This window comes from Mauremys mutica, chromosome 9 (genome assembly GCF_020497125.1).
Source record: "Mauremys mutica isolate MM-2020 ecotype Southern chromosome 9, ASM2049712v1, whole genome shotgun sequence".
NCBI lineage: Eukaryota > Metazoa > Chordata > Testudines > Geoemydidae > Mauremys > Mauremys mutica.
The window spans coordinates 23,940,410-23,968,324 of record NC_059080.1 but is presented as its reverse complement, the minus strand read 5'-3'; the positions used below and the strand labels follow the sequence as shown (position 1 = coordinate 23,968,324).

General features: G+C 45.8%; 1 long non-coding RNA gene across 2 annotated transcripts in view; it reads right to left on the bottom strand.

Annotated features, from left to right (window-relative positions):
* Positions 1-13,972, bottom strand: part of LOC123377821 — a 31,968-nt gene extending 17,996 nt beyond the window's left edge. The window contains exons 1-4 of one of the 2 annotated variants that reach the window (XR_006582344.1): positions 13,909-13,972; positions 10,646-10,698; positions 10,237-10,309; positions 9,584-9,927 (exon numbers count right to left, since the gene is read on the bottom strand). This is a non-coding gene — a long non-coding RNA (uncharacterized LOC123377821). Of the gene's footprint in view, positions 1-9,583; positions 9,928-10,217; positions 10,310-10,645; positions 10,699-13,908 lie in introns of those variants that run through there. The other variant, XR_006582345.1, reaches the window with a different exon arrangement.
* Positions 13,973-27,915: the final 13,943 nt, after the last annotated feature.

The following is a 27,915-nucleotide window of genomic DNA, read 5'->3' as shown; positions in this document are numbered from 1 at the left end:
GAGTGGTTTACAGGCTGCTGTCCGCCCCAGGGAGCGGGGGCTGGGTGATGACTGGCAGTAGCTGCTGAGGCAAGGTGAGGATAGATAGAGGGTTGGGTGTTCCCCTGGGAGGGGAGACCTAGAGACAGTGGGTTGCTGCTGGGGGCAGAACCCTGAAGTAGAGGGGCACCGGGGTCTGGGAGGGACACGGGGGCCAGCGGCAGGTGAGATACCGGCCTGCAGAGGGCGCTCCAGGCTGGAAAAAGCTAATTCCCGAGACGACCAGCAGGAGGCACCGCGCCGGTGAGTCGTCACCCCATCACAGATGTACATATGGACAGTATTTAAGGAGTTGTGTGTGTGTGTGTGTGTATATATACTGGAAAATATGTTTTAAAGTCTGAATCAAAGCAGTATGGACAAGTAGGTTTTGACCAGACAGGATGGATAGTCTCCTCCCTGCCTTGGTTCGTGTGCAAAATAAGCATTGTAAGCCAACACAATGGAAGCCAGTTTGCATACAATGTCGAGATGAGGCTGTGAAGGCAACCTGGAGCCAGCACACCATAGCATAAACCAAGGGGGTCATCCGAACTCTAGGGACAAAACAAGGACTTTGGAGAATATATGGAGAAGGCAAAAAGGCTCCTCTTCATCTTCACTGAGGAAGCAAAAAGGACAGCCCTTTCTGTATTCATGAAAGGGGCTCTCAGCCATGTTGGTTGGAGATGTTGGGAGATTGTTGTAGGTGAGAAAAACTACTTTTAACAGGTTAAATCCCTGGTCTATTCACTATCTCTGAAATCTTAGCCTTTGATAATAAACTTATTGTTTTCACTATAAATATATCTCAGTGCTACTATAGTGTTACTATGTGACACTGGATCTGATCTTCACTTGAGCTAAACAAGCTGATGTGTGCACTGTTCCTTTGGGGACAACTTTGGTAATTTCTCTGAGTGTCCAGTGATTAAGGGCTAGACACTGCAGGGGAACCCTTCTGGGGGCTCGGCAATCAGGGTGCACCTATTGTTATCCTTCAAGGCAAAGTAAGGACTGGCAGAGCCATGGGGATATTGTTTGGGTGGCTAACAGGCTGGTGGCATCAGGGAACTGATAGTCAGTTAAGCACTAGCAAGTCTTCCTCTCACTAGAAGTGTGGCGGGGGGAAGGTAACAAGTCTTGGGCACCCCAAGAAACCATCACATGCATGATCTGCAGAAATAAGAAGCAGCTACATTTGCAGAATGTGACATAAACTGCAGCATGTGTCTGGTCTGGTTTCAGTGGCATCAGCAATTGGTTCTGCTTCTAAGGTTGTGGCACAGCTTGGATCATTCAAAGGCTGTCGCATCTCTGTCTAGTCCGTTCACAGTGTAGCACTTTCTGTTTCCCTGGCAGAGCCTAAAAAATTAAATCAATGGGCTAGTTCTTTTCTCTTCAAATTGTATTACTTTTCTGCCTGCTGCCATAGCACCTTGGGCTGTTTTTTCAAACCATGAAAGGCTGGTTAGGCCAGTCTGTCCATCTACATATCTATCCACTCTATCTCATTCCTTCCTCCCACCCACCTGTTAGCTGAGCACTTCCTCGGTGTTAATACAGAAGTGAAAATCAACCTCTCCTTTCTTTCTTCACCCTTAGCAGTAAAAAATGGAATAGTTAGCAGAAATCTCTTTGGGGAGAAAGGGTGCGGTGTTCCTGTTCTGCACAAAGAACATATTGTAAGAAAGCTGACTTGGAAAGAGATGGGCTTCACATTCAGTTCCAAAGGCGATGAGGCCCCTGGTCATTCTTATCTTTTCTGGGAATCCATCTTCTACAACCTTTCTGTCTCCCATACTCACCAGCCTCATCCTGTGAGTTGATTGTTCAGGTGCAACATACTGTCATGGGAGTTTTCATAGTAGCTTTCATGGGAGTTCATATTTGCAGAGCGTGAGGCAGCCTCCAAGGTTGCTAGGCCCAATCCCATGGAAGACTTTATATTTCAGGACAAAGACCTTGATTTGGGTTCTGCATTCATTGGGGGTGGGGCCTATTCAGAGTGATCTGGTGACTTATGTGTTTAGCAGGTGGGCTGCTATGTCCTACATCCACTGGGGAGGGGTTTTCTTTACTGCGTGTGGTTTCATTCTTTGACATAATTTGCAATAATCAAGCCTGAAGGTAATGAATGTGTGGATCATTGTGGCCAGGTCTGAGTCTAATAGGAGGGGCACAATCTTTTGGTCAATAAAAGATGGTATGTGGGTGACTTTTTTTTTAACACCTACTGAGGAATCCAAATGGACCCCAAGGCTGTGGACTAGGCAGGTGACTTTACCAGTGGAGGTTGATCTAGAGAGGGCAAGGCCTGTGGAGCACTTCCTGCTTCTTTTCAACATCACCTCAGTTTTGCCTTCCTTTGTCTGCTAGTTCTGCTGAATCTTAGTATATTTACCCAATGACTGAGGACATGACTATTTGTTCTTTTTAAACAATGATTGTCCCATGTAATCTGGCATATACAGACCCATCCCCACCATTTAATACACTTGTGACAGAAACATGCCCTTTAGCCGTTACAGTGGATGGAGGGAATGCAAAGGAGTGATGCAAAGCGTACAGGTGACCAGTCATGGAGAAGATCCTGAGACCTGGGTGCAGAATTCAGCTGAATGGTGAAAGGGGAGTGGATTGTGCATCAATTTTAATGCCAGAAAGGAGTATTGTGATCATCTAGTCCAGAGGTAGGCAACCTATGGCACGCGTGCCGAAGGCGGCACACAAGCTGATTTTCAGTGGCACTCACACTGCCGAGGTCCTGGCCACCGGTCCGGCGGGCTCTGCATTTTAATTTAATTTTAAATGAAGCTTCTTAAACATTTTAAAAACCTTATTTACTTTACATACAACAATAGTTTAGTTATATATTATAGACTTATAGAAAGACACCTTCTATAAACGTTAAAATGTATTACTGGCACGCGAAACCTTAAATCAGAGTGAATAAATGAAGACTCGGCACACCACTTCTGAAAGGTTGCCAAACCCTGATCTAGTCTGACCTCTTGTATAAGACATAGGCCCTAGAATTTCGCCCAGTAATTCCTGCCTCAAACCCAAGTTTCTGGTGGGCAATAACAGAGTGTATGTTTTAGACAGACATCCAATTCAAGTGATGGAGACTACCCCACACTGCTTGGTAAGCTTTTCCAGTAGTTCATTATCTCACTGTCACATACTTGCACCTTATTTCCAGTCTGAATTTTTCTAGCTACAATTCTCAGCCACTGGATTTTATGCCTATCTCTGCTAGATTAAAGAGCCGTGCAGCCTCAGTATTCTTCTCCCCAGGAATATACAGGCTTGTGCACGAGCAACTTTGGCTGTTTCTCTGTCCTGAATAGACAGAAGGGGTGTGAATGGGCCCAGAGCAAATTCATTAAATAATCTGAATACATAAATGAAGAAAATGTTCTACATGTTTTTGCCCAGCTGTAGTCTAATAAAACAAACCCCTGACGTGGTTCAGTGCCCCAAGTTGGCTTTTGAGGCCAAGTTGGAGGAACCATATCACACAAGCCCCTTCTTGTTCCTTGGGCAAACAGTGAAACTCTGTTTCTAAAGGTAGGTGTGAGTGGAACATTTCAACTCCCTGCTGTGTGGCCCTGTCAGGGTTTTGCCCTCACTAATCCTAGGCTATTTTGCTCTCTGTTTTCATATGTTAAACTGTTCCATGCCTTCACAGGCACCCATCCTCCCACTTCCCCAGCACACTTCATGAGTGTGTAATGAGATGCTGCTACAACTCACAAATGAATCCCAGTGAAGTTTGGCTGGCTCCTAATTAGTGCCAGTGCAGCTGCTGGGAATGAGGCTTGGGAATTCTCTATAGAGGTTTTGCTTTCCCAGGCTTGAATGACGCACACAGCAGATGCTGCCGTGCAGAGGTAGGGTGTCCGCTCTTATTAAAACAAGAAAAACATGGAAGAAGCATATTGGTTTTGATCACAGGGCTGCAATCTCTTAGCATTTGCCGTATTTAACAGAACATAAGCAGACAACAGGGCTTACAGCCCTACCCGAGTTTGTTAATGCTCACAACTGAGCAGGACATTGGGTCTACATCTCATTCTAAAGATGGCACCTCCACCAGTGCAGTGCCATAGCACCATAGCTCAGCCCCTCCCCCTTGAATCACTGGCACTTCTTCCAGTTCCTGATGCCCCCTGGGTTTTCCCATCCAAATTGGGCCCAGCTTGACTCTACTTGGCTTTCGGGTCTGGAAGAGCTCCCCACCCATGGCTAGTTTCCCCAATCCTCCTCTCCAGGATGGTAGAGAGTCACAACCCATAAATAGTACAGCTCAGGAATTCACACACAGACTACATCTGCTTCTAGTTGTTCCTGCTGCATTCCCAACACTGCTAGAGAGATAGGATCAACTGCAGCCCAAGGAGAAGGTCAGCAGAAAGCAACTAGCAAAAGAGTGGGGTTTGCCTGCTGATGTGGCTCAGGGCAGACTGATTTTCACGGAAATGTTGCTTCTTTGCTAGTAGCAAGAATGTCTTTGCACAGCATTTACTAGTGATGCGTTTCCATCCATTCTTGTCCCCTGAAACAGTGTGGGGCCATGCCAAGGTATTAAAGGGGTACTGCTAAGGAGACAGATCCCTTCCCCATGCCAAACAGCCACCCTGCCGTCACTGAGAAACTAACATGCACAAAAGGAAAATGTGAGCAGCGCCTGGGCAGAGTTTAATTCTGTGCTACATCCATCCCAACAGGGAGAGCCTGGCCAATCCTGTGGGCTGAGCCCTGCAGATACTGGTGCATAAGGAGCAGGAACAGGTAAGCAGAGCCCTGATGCTGGAGAAAACACAGGCGTGGAAAAAATGCTGCGTGAGGAGCAGGAGGAGGAAGTGTTACCCGGGGTTCTTTCAACCCAAAGCTCTTGGTAACTTTTACTCTGTGCGAGGTGGTGTCAGGAAATAAATCAGGGGAGACATGGCCGTCCGACCGATAGATGGCTGGCACAAACAGGACAACACACGAGTGCTTTCACTTAAAGCTAAACTTTACTAGTCTCAAGCACTTACACACGTCTGCAACAGGTTAGTAAAACACCCCCAACCCTTGATAATTACCAAAGCTGAGTGTGGCTCTCGAGTGAAACAGCGGCAGGCTTCCGGTGGCCAAATCTTCCGTCTGCCAGTGGAGACCGCAAGATGGATCCAGAGGGAGAGTCCAAAAAAGTCCCCAGACGAATCCAACTATCTCAAGCTTTTTCCCCTTATTTATACATTAGTAATAGAATGACATGTCCCTTAAAGAAAACTTGTTAAGCAAGCAGTTCCAATGGGCAAGCAAGAGGCTCCTTCTGATTATTGATTAACCAGGTGTGGGTTTTTCCAGAGTTTACAGCCTTGAGACCCCAATAGACATTTCTGAGGCACATCCTGCTCTTTTAAAAGGCATGTGTCAGCAACTTCAACACAATTCTTATCAGGAAGGACGTGAGGTCAAGCTGCCCTCTCTGTGGCACTCCAAAAACTCCCCCCACCTGCCTTGGTCAAGCTGAGACTGCTGAGTGGCCAATTTACAGCTTGTTGACTAGTCTGTCTTTAACAATAAGCCATAGTGGTTTCAGGCACTTTACTGGTTTGCCAAAGTCTTCCCGTACAGTTGGTCTCACTGGTACGAGAAGGTTCAGAGCCATCATTCTTGGCAGTGACCTCTCTTGAAATCACACTGCATTCCACTGATTCCTTTAGGTCAACTAAATAATGTATTGGCCTGTCCTTAAGTTTAGTAGTATGTTCTCCTCTGTCTGGCCCCTGGCTTCTTTAAACTCCTAGTCTTCCCAGCTGCATGCAGCAGGTTTTGGGATCTCAGCGCCCTTTAGATTTACGATAGTCACAATCCTTTCCTGGATTCCAGTCGTGGTTGTTGCAAGGGTTGAATCTGAAAACACTTGGATGAGAGCTGGAGGACCACATCCTATTGCTTATCCAGAATTGTCATCTGCATTGTGTAAACACTTTTTAAAAGAGTATAAACCAAGGGAGGCAGAGTCTGAATGCTCATCGTGAAATCTCCTTTCCCAAGATGAGCGGTTGCTTACTGTTCTAGTCACGGGAGGTGGGAGAAGAGAGGTGGTTTGCTGGTCTGGGTGGGCTACATTCGCTGGAAGAGGGTTGAGCACTTCCTGAAGGTAGTCGTGTTCCATCTTCAGCTGGACACAGTGTTGCTGCAAATATGATACTTAGTGTGATGCTTAGAACTGGGAGTCAGGAATCTTGGGTTTTGTTCCTGGTTCTGCCACCAATTCAGTGTCTGTCCTTGGACAAATCACTTCACCTCTTTGTGCCACAGTTTCTCCATCTATAAAATTATTATACTTCTGGTCTGAGCAATGAGCTTTAATTATTAATATTTGTAAATACTCTGAGATCCTCAAGCAGATGATGCTAGAGATCGGGGGCGGGGGAGTCTTGCTGTTAGAGGTTGTCCTGAAGAAAAACCCCAGATGTGAATCCTTGGTCCTTGGAGCTTTTCAGGTGGTTGGATCCCAGACAGTTTTTCAGCTTGGGTCACCTTCAGTTCCTCGTGTGAGGGTCTTCAGGATAGTCAGTTACCTTTAGCAGAGGATCCCGAGGGACTTTGCCAAAGCAGGGAACAGATGAGGAACTGCAGTGAGCTTTCCGTTGCCTGATGAAGCAGCATTGAATGTAAACAGTTGCTGCTCCCGCTGAAGAGGTCTCTGCAAAGGTAGGACTGGGCTGGCTGTAAGACATTGCTCTGACTAGCTGATCGAGTGCCCTGTTTGCTCAGGACAGCACTGGCAATGAAGAGAATCGTAGAAACAAATTCTTTGTTTCTTTCTTCCCCCTTCTTACCTACTTGATAAGAATAAAAAATCTGGTTTAGCACTACAATATGCTCCCTGCCCCTCTAGGTTTTAGTTAATTACATTTTTGAATGAGGAGCAGAATCAGAGCTTAGGGAACGAAGATACCAACAGCATTTTAATATTGTGGTGAGGAATGTACTGCAGGTGGCCAAGGGAGATAAGTAAATCCAAGCTCCTTTGCTGAAGGGGAAGGGACAGAGGAAGGTTCAATTGTTACTTTCTTTAATTACAGGTGAAACAGACGACCTCCAGATTGCAATGTTTATGCATAACTATCTCAGAATGAAGCAACAGAGCCCAACTGCAATGGGACTGGAGTTGTCAATTCTCACAGGGGGTCTTCCCACTGAGGTCGTAATGAATCAACATCCCACCACAGTGTCCTGGGGATGAGATGTAAAACTCCACTTCTACATGTGTTCATTAAATATCCCAAGACAGCGGGGGCTTTCACCCTGGCGTTCTGGACATATTCCACTTTGGGTATTCACATTCTGCCTCACTTCCCCCGGCAGTTCCAGCTGAATTCGTGACTTGTCACTTATGTAACTTGTGTGGCTAGGCATTGTTAATCAGTTCCCCCCTTCAGCACCAGAGATGACAGCGTTAGCGTGCCACATGAAATAATGTGTATTTAGGGGATTCTCCGGCGTGAATGAGAGCTTTATTAATTGTTACTATTCTTTCATTATAGAGTTCAGCAGAGAGCAGGCACTCTCGCACACTCACTCATTGAGCAGTAGATTGATGTTGCTGTGATCAGCTTCTCCCCTTCCTCTCATGCCAGTCATTGAATTCTCCTCAGGGAAGGTGCTCCCAAAGTTTATTGCTTCAGCCTCCTCTTCATCAGTAACAGAGCTGATAGCTGGATTGAACTTGCCTATGACCTCAGGCCTTTTGTTCATCTTTACCTCATATGTTCAAAGTAGGGGTGCATCCCCTGGAACCTTGTCCTCTGCTTTATTCTTTCCCAAGTCCTCAGGGCTAGGAATAGAGGACGCAACCTTACCTATGCTGGCAGCATAATCAAATGAACTCGGGGGTTTTGCTGGGCCCAGGTGGACACTGTGAGAGATGAACGCATTAGCACTGTGAAATCAGTAGCCTGAGCAAATGTAGCTTGCAGGCTGGCTGGGGAGTGGTATTGGTAGGAAATACTGGGCCAAGGTCAGCTGGGGCCTTCCTGTGAACATCAAAACGGGGGTCCCCTCCCGTTCCCCACAAGAGACTGAAAATGAGCTCCACCGATACTAGAAAAGGGCACCAGTGGAAACAGAGGCTTACAGGTACCAGGCAGTACATGATACCTGGCAGTAAATTACTTGTGCATATATAATCTTGAGTTCTGCATTTGACAAACCCAATCAGCGCTCTCCAGGGATGAGCTGCATGAGAAAATCTAGTGACCAAAATGCCCTGTCATCTCCACAACTGCCTCTACACTGGACATCAGCAGACAGGAACAGTTACTGGGCTGATCACAGGACTGGGGGACAGGAACCCCTGACGTCTAGTGCTGGCTCTGCCACAGATTCACTGTAACAGCTTGGCAAAGTCCTTCCTCCTCTGCTCTGTAAAACATGTCTACAATAATGTTAACCTGGGAGGGACACCCTGATGATGAATCAGTTAATATCATAGTGTACTCTGAAAACCTAAAATGCTACAGATGTTCTGAAACATTTAGCTACCATTTTATAGTTACCACAAGTGAATATGCTTTCCCATGTCGGCAAATAAACACCACAGCCCAATTCCATTTCATACTTCCTGGCCCCTTCAGTACTCAGTAGTATCTGCTGATGGAGAAGCAGGTTGTCTGCCTTCCATTTCTATTTAAACCACCAAAGTTTATTTCTCCTGGCATGTCACACTTGATCTGCATCCACCCTAAGTGTTTACCGCGTCATGCAACGTCCACCCCGTCCATATAGGCCCCAGGGTTATCTCCCACGTCTTGCATCCTGGATAGCCTTGAAACAGAGGCTTAGGATGCTGGGTATTTTCTCACATTGGCCTCATTGGCAAGAGGACAGTTCCTCCCCTTTGGGCCTCTCAGGATAACTTAGCAAGCTTATAAATATTGCAGCGCTTCTCCTAACCCAGTGTCAAGTAAATGTGCTTTGAAGCCATGTAACAAGCTGTCAGGCTCAAATCAGAGCAGGTTAACTTGCCAAGGTCAGGCAGTGAAGGTGTATGGATTCTTCTTGATCAGCCTATAAACTGCTTCTTAGTGCCTCACTTGGAACAGGAGGGTGATGCTTGAGGAACAGCTCAGACACTGAGTTGCAGGGTTGTCGAATGAAACTAAGGGAGTTTGTATAGCTGACTGGTAGCATCCCTGGGCCTAATGGACATAGGGGAACCCAGACTAGATTATAAATCAAGATTAACACATAGCAAGGTGCATGGTTATATCGGATTCTTGCATAATTTATGTTTGGATTCATGGATGGACCAAATATACTCCTACCTAGGGGCAATCACACCAGGTGTAAACTTATACCAGATAGATACCTCCACCCTTGAGGATAACACTGCTAGCTTGTATTATTCCTTTAATTAAAATTGGGAATTTTACGCTTGCATAGAAATTGTCTAATGAATCCCGGCTGAATTCTTCTGGTCAGAACCTTTGTAAGCTAAACAGAATCCTTCTTGCACAAGGTCCTCTTAATAGAATGATGAATCAGTCCAGGAGGGATTTCTTTAGCGAATAAATGTTGTTATACAATACATGCACACATCATTGGACAGTATGTATCTGTGAGCTGAGGCTGCATCGGTTTTGTAAAGTTAAGCACATAGTGTAAGTGTTTGCAGAACCTTATGTATTAATTCTACGTGCCCATCTTTCTTCGCTTAGTATTCCAAATGCTGCAATCTTGCATAAAAATAAACAAAAGCTAAACATAATGATCAGGAAAACCCCATCCACTTCATAAAAACTGTTTGTTTGTGGGTGGACGGGTGAGGGGGGAAGTGTTGTTTCACCATTTCACTGCCAGTCAGTTACAGCGTAGTTCATCTTCTGTGGAACAAGTTTGCTGCTGAGATACAAAACAGTATTACTTGCCATCGTCCAGATATATGCATGCACACAGGGTAAGCTGTTCTGGGCAGAGACCATCTTTTTCGTTCTACGTTTGTACTTCACCTAACACAACAGGGCCCTGGTCCATGACTGAGGCTCCTAGGTATGACCACAATACAAATAATGCCACCTACTTATGCATCACACAAATATTATATATCTATGCTGGGTTTGTGGAGGTGATATCGAAGTCATACATTGGAGATAAAAATGGTAAATTGCACTGGCATGAGATCAATGCCTCACCTTTGATCATATCACCTACCCTCTGTCCAGCAAGCCATCTCCCTGGAAGTTATTCTGACCTTCTGAACACCTGTGTCACGTCAAACTGCTGCCTTTAAAAAAAATAAACCTATTACTAGTTTGCAGATTCTTTTCCCCACCAAAAAAGTAGAATTTCCTCCTAAATTACACTGGGACTCCAGGTCTAAAGCACCTGGGGAATTTCCCCATTACTGCTCAGGTGCTGGAACAATTTGTATAGAGGGAGTGCTGAGAGCCATTGAACCAAACTGTAAACCCTTTATATAATGGAAAGCACTTCAAGCCCAGGGGTGCAGCAGCACCCCTGGGTCCAGCACCTATGTTACTGGTATCCTTTCAAACACTGACCCATGACTTTACTTATTTTTATGGAAATGGTAAAAGCAAACCAAAATAAAAGCACTTACCCCTGTGCTGTAGATGTCCTTGACGTGATTAGAATACACATCACAAAAATGCCCTAAATGCAGCAGTATAATTTAGTATAACACACCACCCGTATGCTTGGCAACTTACAAACTCAAATCATGTTTTGATCTGATCACTGCAGGTGACTGTATATGAGCTCTGGGGGTTTTACTCAAGGTTTACAGTGGGGTAATTCAAACAAACCTAACTGGATACTTTGAACACCTCTCCCAGCAGAAAACAACCACCCTGCTCTGCTTTATCTATTTCATATCTCGCGACTGCGTCCCTCTGTAAATATATTTTCATGATCAGTTTGAAGTCAAGTACAAAGAAAGGTAATAGCAGTTTAAGTACCCGTTACAATGACCTGTTCTTTGATCTCATCTCTGGGCAATCATTGAGAGCCAGCACGTATTATAGGTGAGGGAAGAAGGGAGACACTATGCACTGGATATGCTGGACCAAATTTGTCACTGGCTTAACTCATTTGACAGCACTGGAGTTAGGCAAGCCATGAATGTGAAGCAAACTCGTAAGATAAGTGGGTTCAGTAGTCAGCTTTCTGAAAGTGAATCTGGTGCTGGTTGAAAGGTGCTGGAATGACAGCCTCTGCTTAGCTACAGAACAGGCACTGCCAGCTTCTCCCACGGTGCAGCACCAATGTGTATGCATGCCCTGCCCTGGTGGGCCCACCTCTAGTGGTGAAAGGGGAGTTCAGGGTCCCATTCTTTCCTAGGCCCAAAGCTGAGACTATCAAGGGGACCAATGGGAGCCCCTTGGGATAGGGAGTCCTGTGATGTGGGATGTCACAGCTGCGGAGGGAAGGATGATCTCTTGGATGGCTAGGCTCAGTCCCACAGAGGGCTTGGAATATGAGGGCAGAGATCTTGAACTGGATTCTGTAGTCAATGGGGATTCAGTGCAAACAGCAGAGCACTGGGGTGATGAGCTCACAGCAATCTATGACACTGAATAGACGTGTTTTGTACCAGCTAGAGCTTTGTGAGGGTGAATGTAATAGGGGAGCGGGGCTGAGCTGGGTGGCCCTCCACAGAGGAGAGCTCTGAAGGTGGAGGTGGCTGAACGCTCCCAACACTCAGGGCTGGCTCCAGGTTTTCTGCTGCCCCAAGTGGCAAAAAAAAATAATCGGCAGCACTTCGGCGGCAGCTCAATTGCCCCTCTCCATTCTTTGGCAGCAGTTCGGCGGTGGGTCCTTCACTCCCCTTTTCCTCTTCAGTGGCACTTCGGCGGCCGCTCAAAGAGGAAGAGAGGGACTGAGGGACTCACCACTGAATTCCTGCCGAAGACCTGGACGGGCCGCCCCAGTTGCGGACGGGGTGCTGCCCCTTTGTATTGGCCGCCCCAAGCACCGGGTTCCTTAGCTGGTGCCTGGAGCCGGCCCTGCCAACACTCACCCAAGTTTATCTCTGAACCTTCTGAGGTTCACCCTTCGCTAGTAGCATTGCTTCTGCTCCTGACACCTGCCCGTCACCTAGGGACATAATGGATCCGGAAGCTCTGGCATCACTGCACTGAGGTTTGAACTAGATGGGACACCTGCCTTCTGAAACATTGTGGTGGGAGTATGAAAACCACAGCAGGGTGTGAACAAGGGGCTGCCAATTGTCTATAAAAAGATAGATCAGTTCAGCGGCTGCTCCCCTGCCCTGCGCTAGCCACACCCCCGTTTAACTTAGTTAAACGGATCTGTTTCCCCTGTGTAATGGCTGATGAACACATTCTCTTAGTGGAATATTTTGCAGCAGAGAAGCCTTATTGAGAAGCAGCATTTCACTTCAGAGCGAGGCAGCCATGTATGTTACTGTTGCTAGGGAGATGAAGATGCCCAGAAATTACACAGATTAACAATGATTACTTGTAAGCGATCTATTCCCCTGAGCAATAGAAACCATTAGTCTCTTTTCCCAGAGATAGGGCTGTGTGAGAACAGACTAGGCACTGGCTGACAAGGACAGAGTTCCCTACCTGAGCTAGCTGCACTTCGGGCCGGGGGACCTCAGACAATTGTTCCCCACTCGATCTAGGAGTGTAAATATTTTCCAGTGGCTGGACCTGCTGTGACCGTTATTAGGTGGTTTGTGATCCATCCAGTTGAACAAAGACTGCACTTAGTGTATTTTCCCCTCATTTAGCAGCAGGGTCTATATCTGGATAAAAGCGGGCAGGAAATCAGACCCTTGAGTTCTTGCTGCCAGCCCTCTGCTCCCCCTGGAAGATGGGGGAGCCCTTTCAGACGAGATCACAGGATGCAGCAGAGGTAGGTCTGCTCGCTGCTTCTGCTGGGACACAGCAGACCCAAATGGAGCCTGAGCTCGGCACTGGGAGATAGGTCCAGGAAAGAGAAAATGGCCAGGGGGTTTCTGGACTCTTCTCTAACTAAAGAGCTACTCCTGATCTGCTTTGTATCTAGCCAATTTCATAATTTCTTTTGGTTACACACATACAGTACATACTGCAACATACATGCCTCTTTTTGCTGTGACCCGTATAGCACTATACATGCATGCACGCACACTCTGAAAGAGTGCACACAAGTGTGCATACCATGGCATGCCTGTGTGTGCCAGGGGTGGCAGAACCAAGGGGGCTGGCAGGGGTAGCACCCTCGCAATGGAAATATTGCGGAAGATCCACTCCCATGAAAACTCGTTCATGCCCCGGGGAGAGACAGGGAGCCGAGGGAAGAGCGAGACCCAGAAAGGCTGCAGTGGCCACCGTAGGATCAGGCCAGGGAGTGGGACCAAGAGGGGCTGGAATGGGCCTGGGAGCAGAGAGGAACCCCCAGGATCCCTCTTCCCAGCCTGGAATCAGCTCCCACCAGTCAGTCTCAGTACTTCCCCTCTCCTTTTCCCCCTTCACAGGGAACTTCCCCCTCCCCCGCAGCACACCTATGGGTTGTGGCATCTTCTTTGTTTCACAGCAGACTATGATCAGACATCTCTCACACTTTAAAAAGTCATCCACAGTCAGCAGAGAAGTTAACTCTTTAGCATGCTGGTGTTAGCCTGCCAGCCAGCCAAAGGAAGGCTGAAGTTGAGCCCAAGTGAAACTCTGCCATCCTGTAGACTAGAGCAGACGTATCTGACTAACATATCAAGTCAACAAATGGCAATCTATAGGCTTGTAAGGGGACACCTTCAATCTGCTGTTTGAGACCTGATGCTGCCCTCTTCATAAATGACAGAGTTTAGAGACTGAAGACTTATTAGAGCATGAGGATGCCAGAGAATGAACCCACCCATGACAGATCTTGGTCACGTTGCTGGGTGTACTGCTGGAAGGCTCAGATACTACCATGATGGGGGGCATAAGAATTTACATAAGTAAACAGAATCTTCCAGTCTCTGTCTCCGGGGTGATTGCAGGATAGGTACCTTTGTTTTCTAATACTTTGCCCAGTCTTCTTTGAGAACTCCCAAGAGTCGAACCTTCCATTCATACTCCTGGGAGACTGTCCTCAGCCCAATACATCACATGGTCAGGAAGTTTCTCCTGTCTAAGTTTTTACCTTTCTTCATTTTGTTCCATTAATCCTTCGTTATACCTCAATTCTACACCCTAAATACCACTACTTCTCCTTCAAATACACATAGGTGGTTTAATAACAAGATGCATTCAAAAAGCCCACAAGAGGGGGCAATCAAAAGCATAAGCTTCATCGTGCATTTTTAAATGCTGCGTTTAGCAACTTTATTCCAAAACTCAAATAAGATTTCACTCAATCTACAAATACTCTGTGTGTGTGTGTGCGTGTGTATAACTACTTGCTATTTCATTGCCTTTGTAGGCTAGTTTAATTTATGCCACTAATTAGTTTATCATGGGTTCACTAAAGAAACAATCTTATAATAAGACCACCCTCTCCTCCCCCCCCCCCCCCCACAGGAAGATGATTGCTGCTGCTGGTGCCTAGCATGGCGACAGAAAATCCAATTACTGCTCAATGGCCCTTCACTGTGGGGGAGCATGTCGATAATAGAATTCATGGCAGGTGAAATTCAGCTGATTCAATTTACATTTAAACCCAGTAAAAAGCAAGTGCATGTTTAAGATTCAGGCAGCCATGCCAGCTGGCTGAAATCCTCTGCCATGCAAGGCGTTTAAAGTTCCTTTCCAGAAACAAGGACGCTTTCCTGAAATGAAGACACCTCGAGCTGTACTCTCAGCACTAGTACACAGGGAGAGGCTCCTCAGTGTCAGAGATTTGTAGCCCATAAGGCCAGAAGGGACCATTGTGATCAGCTAGTCTGACCTGCATAAATCAAGCTGCAGAATTTAATCAAGTGACTCCTGGATTAAGCCCATAACTTGAGGCTGAGCTAATGTGTATCTTTTAGAAAGACATTCAATCTTGATTTGAAGACTTCAGGTGATGGAAAATGCACCACGTTCCTTGGTAAATTGTTACAATGAGTAATTACCCTCACTGTTAAGAAATTTGTGCCTTAATTGTAGCCTGAATTCATCTAACTTCAGCTTCCAGCAATTGGATCTTGCTGCCTTTGCTTGGTAGATTAACGAGCACTCAACTATCAGAAATCTTCTCCCCATGTAGGTTCTTCTACACCATATTCAGCTCATATCTTAACTTCCACCAGTTTAGCCTATCAAAGAGGACCTCTGAAGTCTTTCACTGTAAGGCAAGTTTTCCAGACTTCAAATCATTCCTGTAGTTCTTTTCTGAACCCTTTTCGATCTGTGAACATCATGGACAATCTGTGGACACCCAAACTGGACGCGGTGTACCAGTCATAATGCCATAAGCTGTGGTAACCTAAGCCCTTCTAGGCCGTTCACCACACACTGAGGCAGGACTGGTTTCATTATCCTTAATCCACTTATAGTCCAAAAAGTTGCTAAATCTGACAATCCAGGCATCCGCATCCTGTGCACGGAAATATTTGCACTTGTAGTTGCCCTGCCCCTCCCCCACAGCTTTGATTTTCCTCATAAAAGCACAAGAATAACATCTCTGTCCCAGATTTCTTCCTTTGCCTTATTTAGCAAACATTCCTCCTCCCCTCCCGTTTCTTATCGACCACACTGATTATTATATGCTCTGCCATTGTTTAACCTCCTCATCTAGCATCAGTATCATCATCCCAGTGCTGGGGATAATGTTGATTAACTTCTGCTCCAGCTGCTGGGAATGTGTCAAACTTATTAAAAGGCTGTATACGGAGTGGCTGTGGGGAAGAGGTCCCTATTAATTGCTTGGTGATGCAGTGTTAGCTTTAAAAATATATCTGTTTGGCCTGCGGATGTCATTTTCCATGAGCTCAAAACAATGTTAAGAGCAGTCAAATTCTGGAAACAGAACACTTGAGTGTGCCCTTTCAGAACATAAGATCAGGTCCTAAAGGTTATAACTTCCACCAAAGTCAATAGAAGATGCTCATTGGCCCATCTGATGAATTGTAAATTAAGCTGTAATACTCTCTTAAAGATGATGCCCCTTGTTACAACTGCCATGTTCCAGACCTTGGCAGTGAATCAGGTGGTGACTGACTAACCCAGTAATTTCAAACATGTAAACATCTGCCTCAGAGAAGAATAATTAACGACACTCTGGTTCATCCACAGAGCAGAAAAAGTCTGTGTCCTGCAGCTCCCTGTGTGGGACTTTTTAAACAACGATTTCCCATCACAGCACTTAGCGGCTTTTAATTGTTGTGTCCCTGATTGGCATTTCAGCTAGTACAGAAAACACATAACCAGACACTGGAAGCCCTGGATAAACATACACAAAAAGACTGCATGAAAATCCACTGCTGCAAATGCTGGCAGATGTTTTAAATAAAGCAGTTCTTTAACTTTGCACTGAAGTCATCTTCCAAACATGGCTACGGGGCATGAAGGTTAGTTAATATTTGTACACACAATTATACCGTGCACTATAAATCCTAAATATTGTTACTGCAATTAGTACAGATCCCAAAGCCCTTCAGGTTTTACCATGTCCTTACTCGGGCAAAATTCCTACTGAATTTTTGAAACTTGTGAAAGATCCTCCATCCTTACCTGAATTCACTGCTGCTCAGTACCTTCTAAACATGCAGAGGTACAAGTATAAATCGATATGCCAGTGTTAAGATGACAAATTAAACATGAACAATCAAGAATGCCCAACTGATTGTGAATTCTCTTGGGAGCCTACATCCTCCCAAGGCTCCAGGAACTCTAACCAGCAGCAGCTCATGAAAGATTCACTGATCCTCCCACTTGCCTCATGGCCAGATAGTACCTGTGTGTTTCTCACAGCAACCTTCCAAAAGGTCCCCGAACTCTCTTCTTAATAGGAAGTCTGAGGGAACATTGATTGAGCCCGTTTGCTGAGACCCCTCACAGAAACAGGAAATGCTGGAAGAGCCCAGCAGGGTTTGCAGTACCAGCTACATATCTCACCACCTGCTGTATATGAAACGGGACTGTGAAGCCATATTCTCAAGAGGTTTGGAATTCCTGTAGCAAGCTAGTGACCAACGTGGGGAAAATAATTCCTTCAGCGTAGACATTTAAGCAAGCTCCCTCCAGTCTATTTCCAACGGTCTGTCCTGGCACACCAAAGAAACTGTTGCATTCTCTACATTTCGTTTTCCCAGCCAAGATCCTCAGTGATGCAGTAACCAACATGGCACACAGCTATCTAGCTCCCTGCTGCGTAAAGTGCTTTGGGATTGCTGCAGTAATGAAATGGCACTGGAGAAAACAAATTCTCTTCTGTGAGCCTGAACCATAATAAACAATGAGGTGAAAATACTGAGCCGCAAACAGAGACAAACAGCACGGAGGAAGATGATCATAACTAGAACTAGCCAGCAATTGAATATTTCATCTCTTCTCTGGTCTTTCTGGGCAAATTCATTGTGATTGGCAGCAGTGCTGGACAAGCAGGATGCTGATGGTGAGCGATAGCAATATAATGAAAAGTGAAAGAAACCTGCTATTTTAACCACACATGACAATGGGCTGGGGTAGTGGGTACCCAGCTCTGTATATGAGGATAGTGCTGCTGAGAGCTAAAAAAAACACTTGAACGCTAGACAAAAAAAAAAGAGGGAAAACTGGCTTGGTCTATCGAAGAGCGAGGTAGATCTAAGTAGAAATCGCTTCAATAATAAAACAGGGAGAGAATAAAGAAAACTCTTGCTAAAAAATTATCCCCTTGGAGTGATTGTGTGTGACTGCGCTTAGTTTAAGACCCCCACGGGACATGCATGTCACCAGTTATGGCACTCAGCCAGGAGTTCACATGCACTTTTGATTTTAAGATCTGATTTCAAGTTTACTCCAGAGTAAGAGTGCCAGTGTCACCCTGTGGCTAACTTTGAAAGGCACTGAGGACTTGGTGATGAGATTAGAATGGGGACCTGTCCCCCAGCATCCAGCAGGACATGGTGTGGGGAAGGTTGGTCTTGGGGCTATAGGACCAGGATTGGGAATCTGGGTTTTGTTTCCATCTCTGCCACTGACTTCCTATGCAGCTTTGGCCAAGTCACTTAATCCCTTTGTGCTTCAGTTTCCTCGTCTGTTCAGTGCAGATAATAATAGGTTCAGGGGAGACTTACAATATTAATGTCTGTAAAGGCCAATGAGCTCCTCAGACATAAGGCACTAGACAGCAGGACAGCAGCAGTAGTAATTAATTAATTTATCATTATGCCACAACCTGAAACCATAGTCCTTATGTGTCTGACATCACAATCATTGCCACCTCAGAGGAGTCTAACCTTACCTGGGCAATAGCCAGGACTCTATAGCACCAAAGATCCTAGCAGCTTCCCGGCCTGTCCCCCTGAGAAGCAGTTCTGGAGTAACACGCGGCTTCTCGTGCAGCTAATAATCAGGCTAGACTTTGTATGAATTAGCGTCGGTAAGCACAGCTGAATGGGGATCCCAGACCCAAGGCTCTTCCTCCTCCATTCGGTGGCACGCCGACAAGTGATGCAAGGACACGTCTGCTCAGAGCACGAGGTGCAATGCCTGTCAAGGCCTCTAAGTCTCCAGAGCGGCAGTTGCACCCGGAGCAAAGGGGCTGACTCTGTCATCTTGAAATAATCTAAAATGCCTTATCGGTCATGTTGGGCTGCTCACAGATGATCTCACCTTTTCATGGGATCCTTCTCAGCGTGCCCTGTAATCCCCTAGCCTTCAGTGCCTCAGTTCCTGATTTCCCTGCTCTCTGTCGTCTCCCTGTCAAAGTCCCAAGGCACACTCTGAGTGAGTTTTCTATGTAAGCTACGCTCTCCCTTTGCCCTTGTCCATGAGCTCTTCCTGAAGTGCTCCCAGAGAGTCCTCACCTACTGGGATGATGTTCCTATGGCAGGATCAAATTCTCTTCCCTGTTGCAGCTGTGCAACTTCGCTGAGTCACTGAGATTATGGGAGAAACTGGCCCATGATGCTGTGTGCGCGTTTGATCCGAAGTGAAAGTCACAATGATTCTCTCACGGTGGCAAACCTGCTCCATTCCTTTTCCAAAGCCCACAGGGAAGTTCTTTGCTTCTTTACTGCATTGTGACTTTAGTAATTATATGTGTTCAGCTCTGTACAGAACAAATAGGAAGACATAAGTCTCTGCATCCATTCTGTAAAGCCAAGCAATACATTAGACACACTGAGCCAGGCTGTCAAAGTTAGGTATGTACAAAGTGTTTAGTGTATGTGTGCAAAATGTCCAGCGTTGAGGAATAATTTCATGAGGTTGCAGTAGTCAGTGTGAGAGATGATGGTTATTGGCATAGGGCTGGAGGAGAAAGAGAATGGATTTTGGAGCTACTGCAGGGGGAGAATCAATAAGAGGCAGAGAAGAGTTTAATGCAAATCCCGTTGTGCATTAAAGAATCACAAAGCACCCAGCTGGATTTCCAACAAAATGCTTGACTTATTAAATAATGCAAAGATTTCCATGGCATAATAGAAATAACAGCATTTTATCAGCTTAAATGCCTTCGGAGCAGCTCTCATCAGAGCTCTTCTGTAGACAGACACAGGTGCAGGGTAGAGCATTAGCTGCAATGAAGCATCTTTCCCTCCCACACGTGCTCACAATTCCAGCCAATAGGACCTCAAGAGACACCCCATGTTTTTGTTAACCCAAGTGCGATAGACTCAGAGATCATTAACGTTTTAGTTACTGGAGTAAACAGTAGCATCATGCAAAGCCCACGTCTAACAAATGCAGCCTTTATGTATCACTTCAAAAGATGTCGACAAATTGAAGAAACTTTAAAGAAAAGCAACACGAATGATCGTGATTGGAGGGAGCAACTTATGAGAAAAGATTACTGTGGGGTATTGAAAACTGTGATAAAATTACAAGCTATCACTTTAGTTTGTAAGGGGTTTCCAGGTCCTGCTTGCAGACTGTGGGGGGGCAGGTTGTTTGTAGTGAAGTGTGCAAGAGGAGTCCTCCTGTCCAGAGCCAGCCTAGAAGGTGGGGTGAGTTGTGTCTCAGCTTTAGGTAGCGGCTTGCTTTGTCTCTCTGTTCAGGGGTTCTTGGGTGTTATCATTCTGAATTTTAAGAAATAAAGCCCTGCTGCTTAGTAATGCTGCCTGCAGTGACTTGAGTGTGTTGGTACAAACCTCAGGGCAGACTGTTATGAACGATGGCACAAACCCCACATTTGTTGTAAGTGCTGTACTCAGATTTCACCAATCAATTATCAAGTGTCAACTTCTCGGGTATTATAATAGCCCAAGCATGGAGTCACAGACAGTCCTCTTGGGTCTCTGATTTATCTCGCCACCCAGGTGAGTGTACCTTTGTGATAGCTGGTCCCTTACACCAAGTATCACAGCAATATTCAGGTTACTCCCAGTCCCAAAGGACCAATCACGTACCCCTGGTCAGTTGCACATTAGATCTCACCCAAAGACAACGCTTGTAGACAATCCTATAATAAACTTTATAAAGAGTTATTAAATAGGAAAAGGAAACAGAGTTATTTACAAGGCTAAAGCAGGCAACCACTGATAGACAAATGAGTTACAGTCTTAAGTTTCAAGAGATAATAGAAGCTTGTATAATAAGCAAGCTCTATATGTCCATTAGGGCTAACCCAGGCTAAGCAGCTGGGGATCTCTTGCTTATGCCTAGAAACACCTTGCCCCTCAAAGTCCAAGCAGCATAGAGGTAATCCGTTCCTTTTTATTAGGGGTTTAGTCCTTTCTTCTCGCATGCTTTTGGCTACAACATTCAGCTGATGGGAGAAGTACTTTTCACGATTCATCTTCATGGGCAGGAGGCAGAATAACAACAAAAGTCTTTTGTCCTCATGTTGATGCTTTTGGGAAGGATATAACACCTCCCGTTGAAGATCAGCCTTTCACCCTAATTAATGTCTCTTTCCTGTCTCCTGATTTACACAGTCACAGAGGTTCCAGATACAGCTGCTCAAATATTACTTTACACTGTGGAATACAGATGTTGTAAGTGAGATTATTGAATGCTTGTGAGTGGCTACAATCATTATAGCCTAAACACTAAACACATTCTCATCATTCTAATACCTATTTTACCAATACTAACACATAGGTGAGCCAGACTGATTCCAGCTGTGTGTGTGTGAGAGTTCGTTTGAGATATGGGGAGCTCGGCTTGAGCTGGCAACTGATGTGCCAGCGTCACAGGGATATTTAAAACTACATTGAAGAAAGTATTTGAAAATGTAGAATTAGGACACACTGCACCTCTGAGTCCTTCGTGGCCTCCTTGAGGGCACTGCAAGCAGGTCTCCAGCCATCTCCTTTCTCAGGGCAGGAACCTGCATGTCTCTCCCTCCAGACCAAGGATTTAGGCTGCAGTCCCTCCTTCCCTTTACTGTGATTGCCCTAGGACAGCTGAGTTCAGCAGGGGCTAGGACATGCTTATGGGCAAGCAGCCAGCCTTCACAAACCACAAATCTGGGACAAAAACAGTACAGAGAAAACATCATCAAACAGAGAAAAACATCATAAAACAATAAACAATCTACACACATGCTAAGTTTACCAGCCATTATTCATCTTCTACATGGAGACCCTGGTAGATTTCGAAATCCTTCAAACCTGTGGGTGAGCGCAGCACTCCAAGTATCAGAACGAAAAAGTACCAGCAGTGCCGGAAACACCACAAGAGACCACTCCAGCTCCCCAGAAAAGTGCTGGAATGGTGTTCTGGAGTGTTCCAGCATGACGCGAACGCTGCTTCAAAGCCTTCCAGCAGGGCTCTGCCCTCTTGGTTAAAGTCTCATGTCAGCTCTTACATCCAGTGAGAGTCAACCTTGAGTCGTCTCAGGCTGATATGTCATCCAATTCACAGGCTTTGTTCCCCAGGCCTCCTGAAACTGGTAACATTGTCACTTTCCCCAGAAATCAACACTTGCAAGGGCTGGGTATCTGATTAACTGGCATTGGGAGTCGGCCTTAATCTCTCCCCAGTGGTTCCAGATTCCACAGGCAACCCACCCAGCAAGCCAGGAACACATACTTATCAATACCGAAGTCTGTGAATAGCCCCCGTAGCCATAGCATCTGGCACAGTCTTTGACATTTCCATGCTTTCTAGGTCTCATCTATCACATCTCCCGCATCAGAAGAGAAAGAAATTAACTCCTTCGTCCTTCGGGTGACAATACAAGGTGAGAAAGGAAACTGAGTCACAAATTCTTTAATAAAAATGAACCTGAAGTTTCCCAGTTCTCTATAGATCAGACCTAATTGGAGCTGAGTCGCTCTCTTATTTCTGATTCCGTAGCTCCCTGGAGAGGAGAGGGTCCAAATCAAAATCCTGACTAGGAACCCTCAAATCTTTGGAATTTCACAAGCCAAAACTTGATCCCACTCCAGTTTTGTCTGTTCTTGAACCAAAACCACAATTCCAAACACCCCTGAACTTTAGGAGAGTTAAAAGTCTGGATCCAATTTCTGCAGCTCAGCCCCAACTTGGAATATTGTGGCGGTGTAACTTTGAGTGATTGATTCTTCTTTGATGTTGTATGCGATGCTGCATATGTGTAACGCCGTGCAGATGCCTGACATACCAGACGCTGAAGTGTTTGCATAACATTCATTCTGTACTAATTCTGCCATTGTTGTGTTATTTTTGCAGCACAGGCCTCTGTATTATTTTTGCAGCAGGCTGCACACCCATGGGATTTCATTTCAGCCAGACACTGAGAATTTTCACAAGATCCTCTTATTTTACCTTCCCATGTGAAGCCAGGACAGTTTTCCCCACGGCCTAATAGCAAGTCATACTGCTGAGTCCCCAGGAATTACAGGGTTGAAGCATCATCATGTTTTGTGAACCCTCAACATGGATTTTCATTTTGGATCTTTGATTTGTCTTTTAAATAAGTAGCTGTGGTTTTGAAGTTTAAGCAGCTGGTAATATCTGTCACTTTGCGATCCTAGTGCAGTGTCCCCAGTGTCCCAAGGTTTGAACTTGATTTTGTAGTGATGAAAAGCCAGCTTGTCCTGTGATATCAAGCCCCAGTCCAGCTTCTAGGACTGCAAGCCAAGCTTTTAGCTTTGATTGTGCAAATCTGAGACCTCCACAAAGAGAATGAAATTTACACTCCCCTTCTCTAAAGAATTGTCACCAGGGTAAACCATTTTTAAACCCTTAAAAGTTCCCCATCTCGGGGAAACACAATTGTTTTCCCAACTACTTTATTTTCTGTTTGAAAAAGAAACATTTTGATTCTCTGTGTTTTTTCCCCCCTGCTGCATTCTCACCCCTGGTCAGTTTTTAGCTTCAAAGTACCTTAGATTTTAAATAAATTTGATATAGAGCCATACACATTTTATACCAGGACCTTTGAACGTTCCTCTCTGCTTCCTTATGATATTGACATAGGAATGATTGAGCTAGTCAATACCAGAGGGGAAGTGTGGGGGGAAGTCTTCTTCCAGGGATCTCATTCCTTTAAAATTGGAGGAAATGTGTTGCGATGCAAATTGCAGTTAGCAATTCATTGGACTTCTATGCATGCAGCAGAAACCCATTGGCTGGGGTCTCATGAGCGGGGAGGTGAGTATTATTCCATGTAAATAGTGATCTGTAAATCAGGGAAGTTTCACACACAGCTTTGACCATGCTGCACTTTTGGAACAGCAGAGTCAAAGCAATGTCGCTTGAAGGTTGTTTTTCTTTATGAGCTAATATTGCCAGGACTCAGAATGATTGCAAGTGTATTGCACCCCTCAGAAAACCCTCACACAATGCAACAAACCCCACAATACCCCAACCAGAGTTTTTGCAGCTTTGCCCTAAAAAAGGAGGTGATCCAGAGACTCCACAGTCCGCTCGAGGCTTTGCTTTTGCTATTGATTTTATGTGTCACGTGGTCAGATACTAGGTGAGGGGCAGCAGTATAAAACCCATAGATTAGATTAGATTGGATTAGATTAGGTAGACAGAAACCTGAATGACCCCAGTGGAGGAGGCTCCTCAGGACAAGAAGCATCAGCATTGCCTTCCCTCTCCTTTAGCTGTTTTGATTACTCTTTTGCAAATCATTTATCTGCCATGTTTTTGTGTGTATAAAACATTCCTGGCTAATTTTGGTCTTTAGTCAGCTGGTTCTACAGAGAGCTGAATAACATTTGGAGAAAAGTGTATTTCATGAATTTTGCCCTTCAGTCTAATAGATCTGTGAATAAATGTCACTGTTCAACCAGCTGCAAACTGCTTTTTGATCCCATCTTCACATGCCAATTTTGTTTGCCCAATTTCTAATGGCACCAGCCTACATGGTGGACTTATCTACATTAGATTGTTAGCCACTGGAATAGCTGCTCCAGTTAGGGTGACTGGATGTTCCAATTTTATAGGGACAGTCCCGATATTTGGCTAGTGCATCCGAGTTCAAAGTGCTGTCCAGAGCGGTCACATTGACGCCTTATATAGGTGCCTATTACCCCGCACCCGCTGTCCCGATTTTTCACACTTGCTGTCTGGTCACCCTAGCTCCAGTGCAAATCCGTAATACAGACACGATTCACACTAGTGCAACAGGATTTGTGCTGATACGGTTTACCCTGATTTCAAACAGGAGACGTCCCAGGGCTTGGAAACAGCAGGTACATGCCTGTATATACCATACTGGCACCTCTCTGAAGCAGTTGCCTCCTGTTCTCCAGAATCTCAGCTGTCATGTCAAATAGAAAGCAAGTCTCTAGGCGTTATGATTGTAGAGAAACCCCTGAAAGACATGAACCGAGTGTAACTCATGCAGAGAGGCATCTGCCCATTCATTTCAGGGAGGGGTTAACTCAGACGCACAGTGAGCATGATTTCAGTGCCAAAATTGTAGCTATTTCACTGGTTGTGTGAGAAGGCGGTGGGGGTGTCACAAAGATCTGCACAATTTACTGTGGGCCATGCCTTAAATGGGTGGCATTTGGAAGATATCAGCCCTTGTGAATTTCCCGCCAAAAAGGGGAAAGGCCAAGGAAGCGGACATTTGTTAGAAATGTGTCACCTAGGGAGTTAGAGCAGCAACTTGTGCGGATTGGACTGCTGGGTTCTAATCCCAACCCTAGCAGGAATTTGCTGTCTCATCTTGAGCAAGTTTCTTCGCCTCCCTTTGCCTCAGCGAGCCGCTTTGGAAAACTCAGCTTGCCTGCTCGGGGTTGTTGTGAGGCTCAGTCGTTAAGGTTTGTAAAGTGTATTGGGACCATAGACTGGAAGGTGCTAGAGATGGACAAAGTAACATGGCTAAATTATAAACTAAGCCTGTACCTTGGCTGCTGATAGATCAGTAAAAGACCAGGGGCCTGCTCCTGCCCCCAGTGACTGAAACAGATGCACAAGCAGGCTGAAGAGAGGTTTTCTTCCTGCATATTTTGCTGCGGATGGGTCTATGTCCAGGAAGGATGGAAGGCAGTTGGTAACAAGATATTGTACATCGTGTATCAATTCCACTGTCAAGCACTGTCCTTCCAGATACGAGTACCTGGGTGATGGCTGGCTGATTTCTTTGCCATCTTAAGGTCACCTTGGTACAGAGTTTTGCTTTGGGTGAATGATGGAAGAGACATTGATCAGGGTGGGCCACACAGGAGCGGCACACCCTACAGCTACGGAATGGGGACAGTTACAGCAATGGGAGTGTCAGGAACCTAATCAGTCTTGTCTGCAGTTCTGCTGGAGTCACCTGTCCAGGGTCTAGATTGCTACCCTATTCCTTTCACTGAGGAAGTGAGTGCCTGGCCCTTTAGTTGGTGCATGGAGGAAGGTGCATGCAAAGAACCTTGTCAGCCTCTCCCCACTTCCTCCTCCTGCAAAGACCATTCACAACTGTGGCTTCTGTGTGCAGAGAGACAGCTGTCTCTCAGGGCCCCTGGGGGAACTAGCAGGCCCCAAAGGAAGGAATGAGGGGAAGAGACAAAGTGCACTCATGGAAAATGGAGTGTGATGCAACATGGTGTGTGGAGGAGACTAATCCATCCCAGAGCTCCCCAAGGATGGTGCAACTCCACACTGTCCCCAGTGTGGTCCTGTGCCCATTGAGAAACCTGTCCCACTGGGAGGCTGTTACAGCAGGCAGGAAGATAAGCAGTGGCTATGGAGAGAGGCCTGATTTCTGGTTACATCTCTACTCCAGCTCCTATATAGTACTGCAATTTTTCTGCTTCATCATCCCCTTCACCTCCTTCTCCTCCCAGCAATCACCTTGCAGATCCCCAGGCACACATGTCGCAGAAGTCAGCTGTCACTACCAGTCCATGGGGGTCTTATGAGCCATAAATAAGCAATGTATATAAATTGCTGTATACGTGAACCTTATTATTGAAGCTAGTGACAAAGGCAGGAATAGAACTCAGCCCACGCTGGCTCCCAGTGCTGCGCTCAGATCACGAGACACCTCTTCACAAATGCTAAGCAGTTTGCAGGAAATGCTACAGCTGCTCAAAAGTTTCATGAATTCAAAACCAGGCATCTTTCTTTGAGCAAACCATGCACTGCTGCTATTTTCCCCAGCACTAGCTGGCATCCATCTCTAAGGCCTGGTTTACACACGAGTTTTGTAGCAGTGTAACTATTTCGGTTGGGGCGGGGAGGGTGTGAAATTTTACAGTTAGTTATCCTAGTATGTCTGCTAGTGTGGACACAGAGATATCAGTATGAAGGGGTCTATTCCTCCTCCACTATGGGAATAGCCATTCTGGTATAAGCACTTTTATATGGATATAATTGAGTCCATGCTAGGGTGGTTGTACCACTTCACTCATCTGTTATAGGTAAAGCGGTACAACCGTGTGTGTAGACCAACCGGAAGGAAGAGAGAGATTGCTGATCTGAAGCAGTGTTCATTAGAAGTCATGTCCAGCAGAGGGCCCTCTTGCCAGGTCCTCGTTGTGCCATTGAAAAAAAATCACCCCCTCCTCTCATCGCCTAGTCAGGACCTGGGCATCCTGCAGGGAAGCCACTCAGAGATTCAGCTCCCGTCAACTGCACAATCCTCTGAATCAGCAGATACACAGCAAGGACTAAAGGGTTGTTTGCCTTTGGAATCCTCCTCAGCAGAGACAAGTGAAACAAAGCAATTGAGCCTTCTGCATTTTAAACCAGATCCTTTCAGGTTCATGTGCCATTTCCCTAGAGGTAGGTGAGCAAGGTGCAAGCGGGGGGTGGGGGGGGAAGTCGACCACCTAACTCCGATGGTGAAGGAAGATTCCCCACCCCCAGGAGACTTAAATGTGAGGGTGAGAGGAACTGCAAATATCTTCTGGTCCTGGGGCTGCGTGCCACTTTCACTAGTTTGGGGTGCAGGAAGAAACTTGGCTTGACGGAGGCCAACAGCACCTTGCAGAGAGAAGCCTGCAGCATCTCCTGGGCTGGTGTGTGCATTTCTGGGAGAACAGAGCACATGTGTACATGTTAGCAAAAGAAGAGCCACATCAACTCCAGAATTCCCTTCCCTTCTCCCCTTCCTCTTCTTGCTTTACAGTAACCCAGAAGACTTCTCAATCTTTTCTAGCCTGGGATTATAGTCGCAAGAGCTGCCGGCATGAAGCTTTTCCTGATTATTCTGCCTTCGCTTTTCCAAGCTGTTACAAGTAAGTGGCCGCGTTTGCACTTCACTTTATTCGAAGTGGGGAGAAAATCCAAATGTTTGATTGGGGGTTTTGTGAATAAGGGGTCTGGGGGTAGATCTCACACGTGTTAACTGGGATGGATGGATGGATTGCATGGAGAGTGGAAGGCTAATTTCTGTCAAAATCTGCACCACTATTTGTGTCTCCTTATTTCCTGG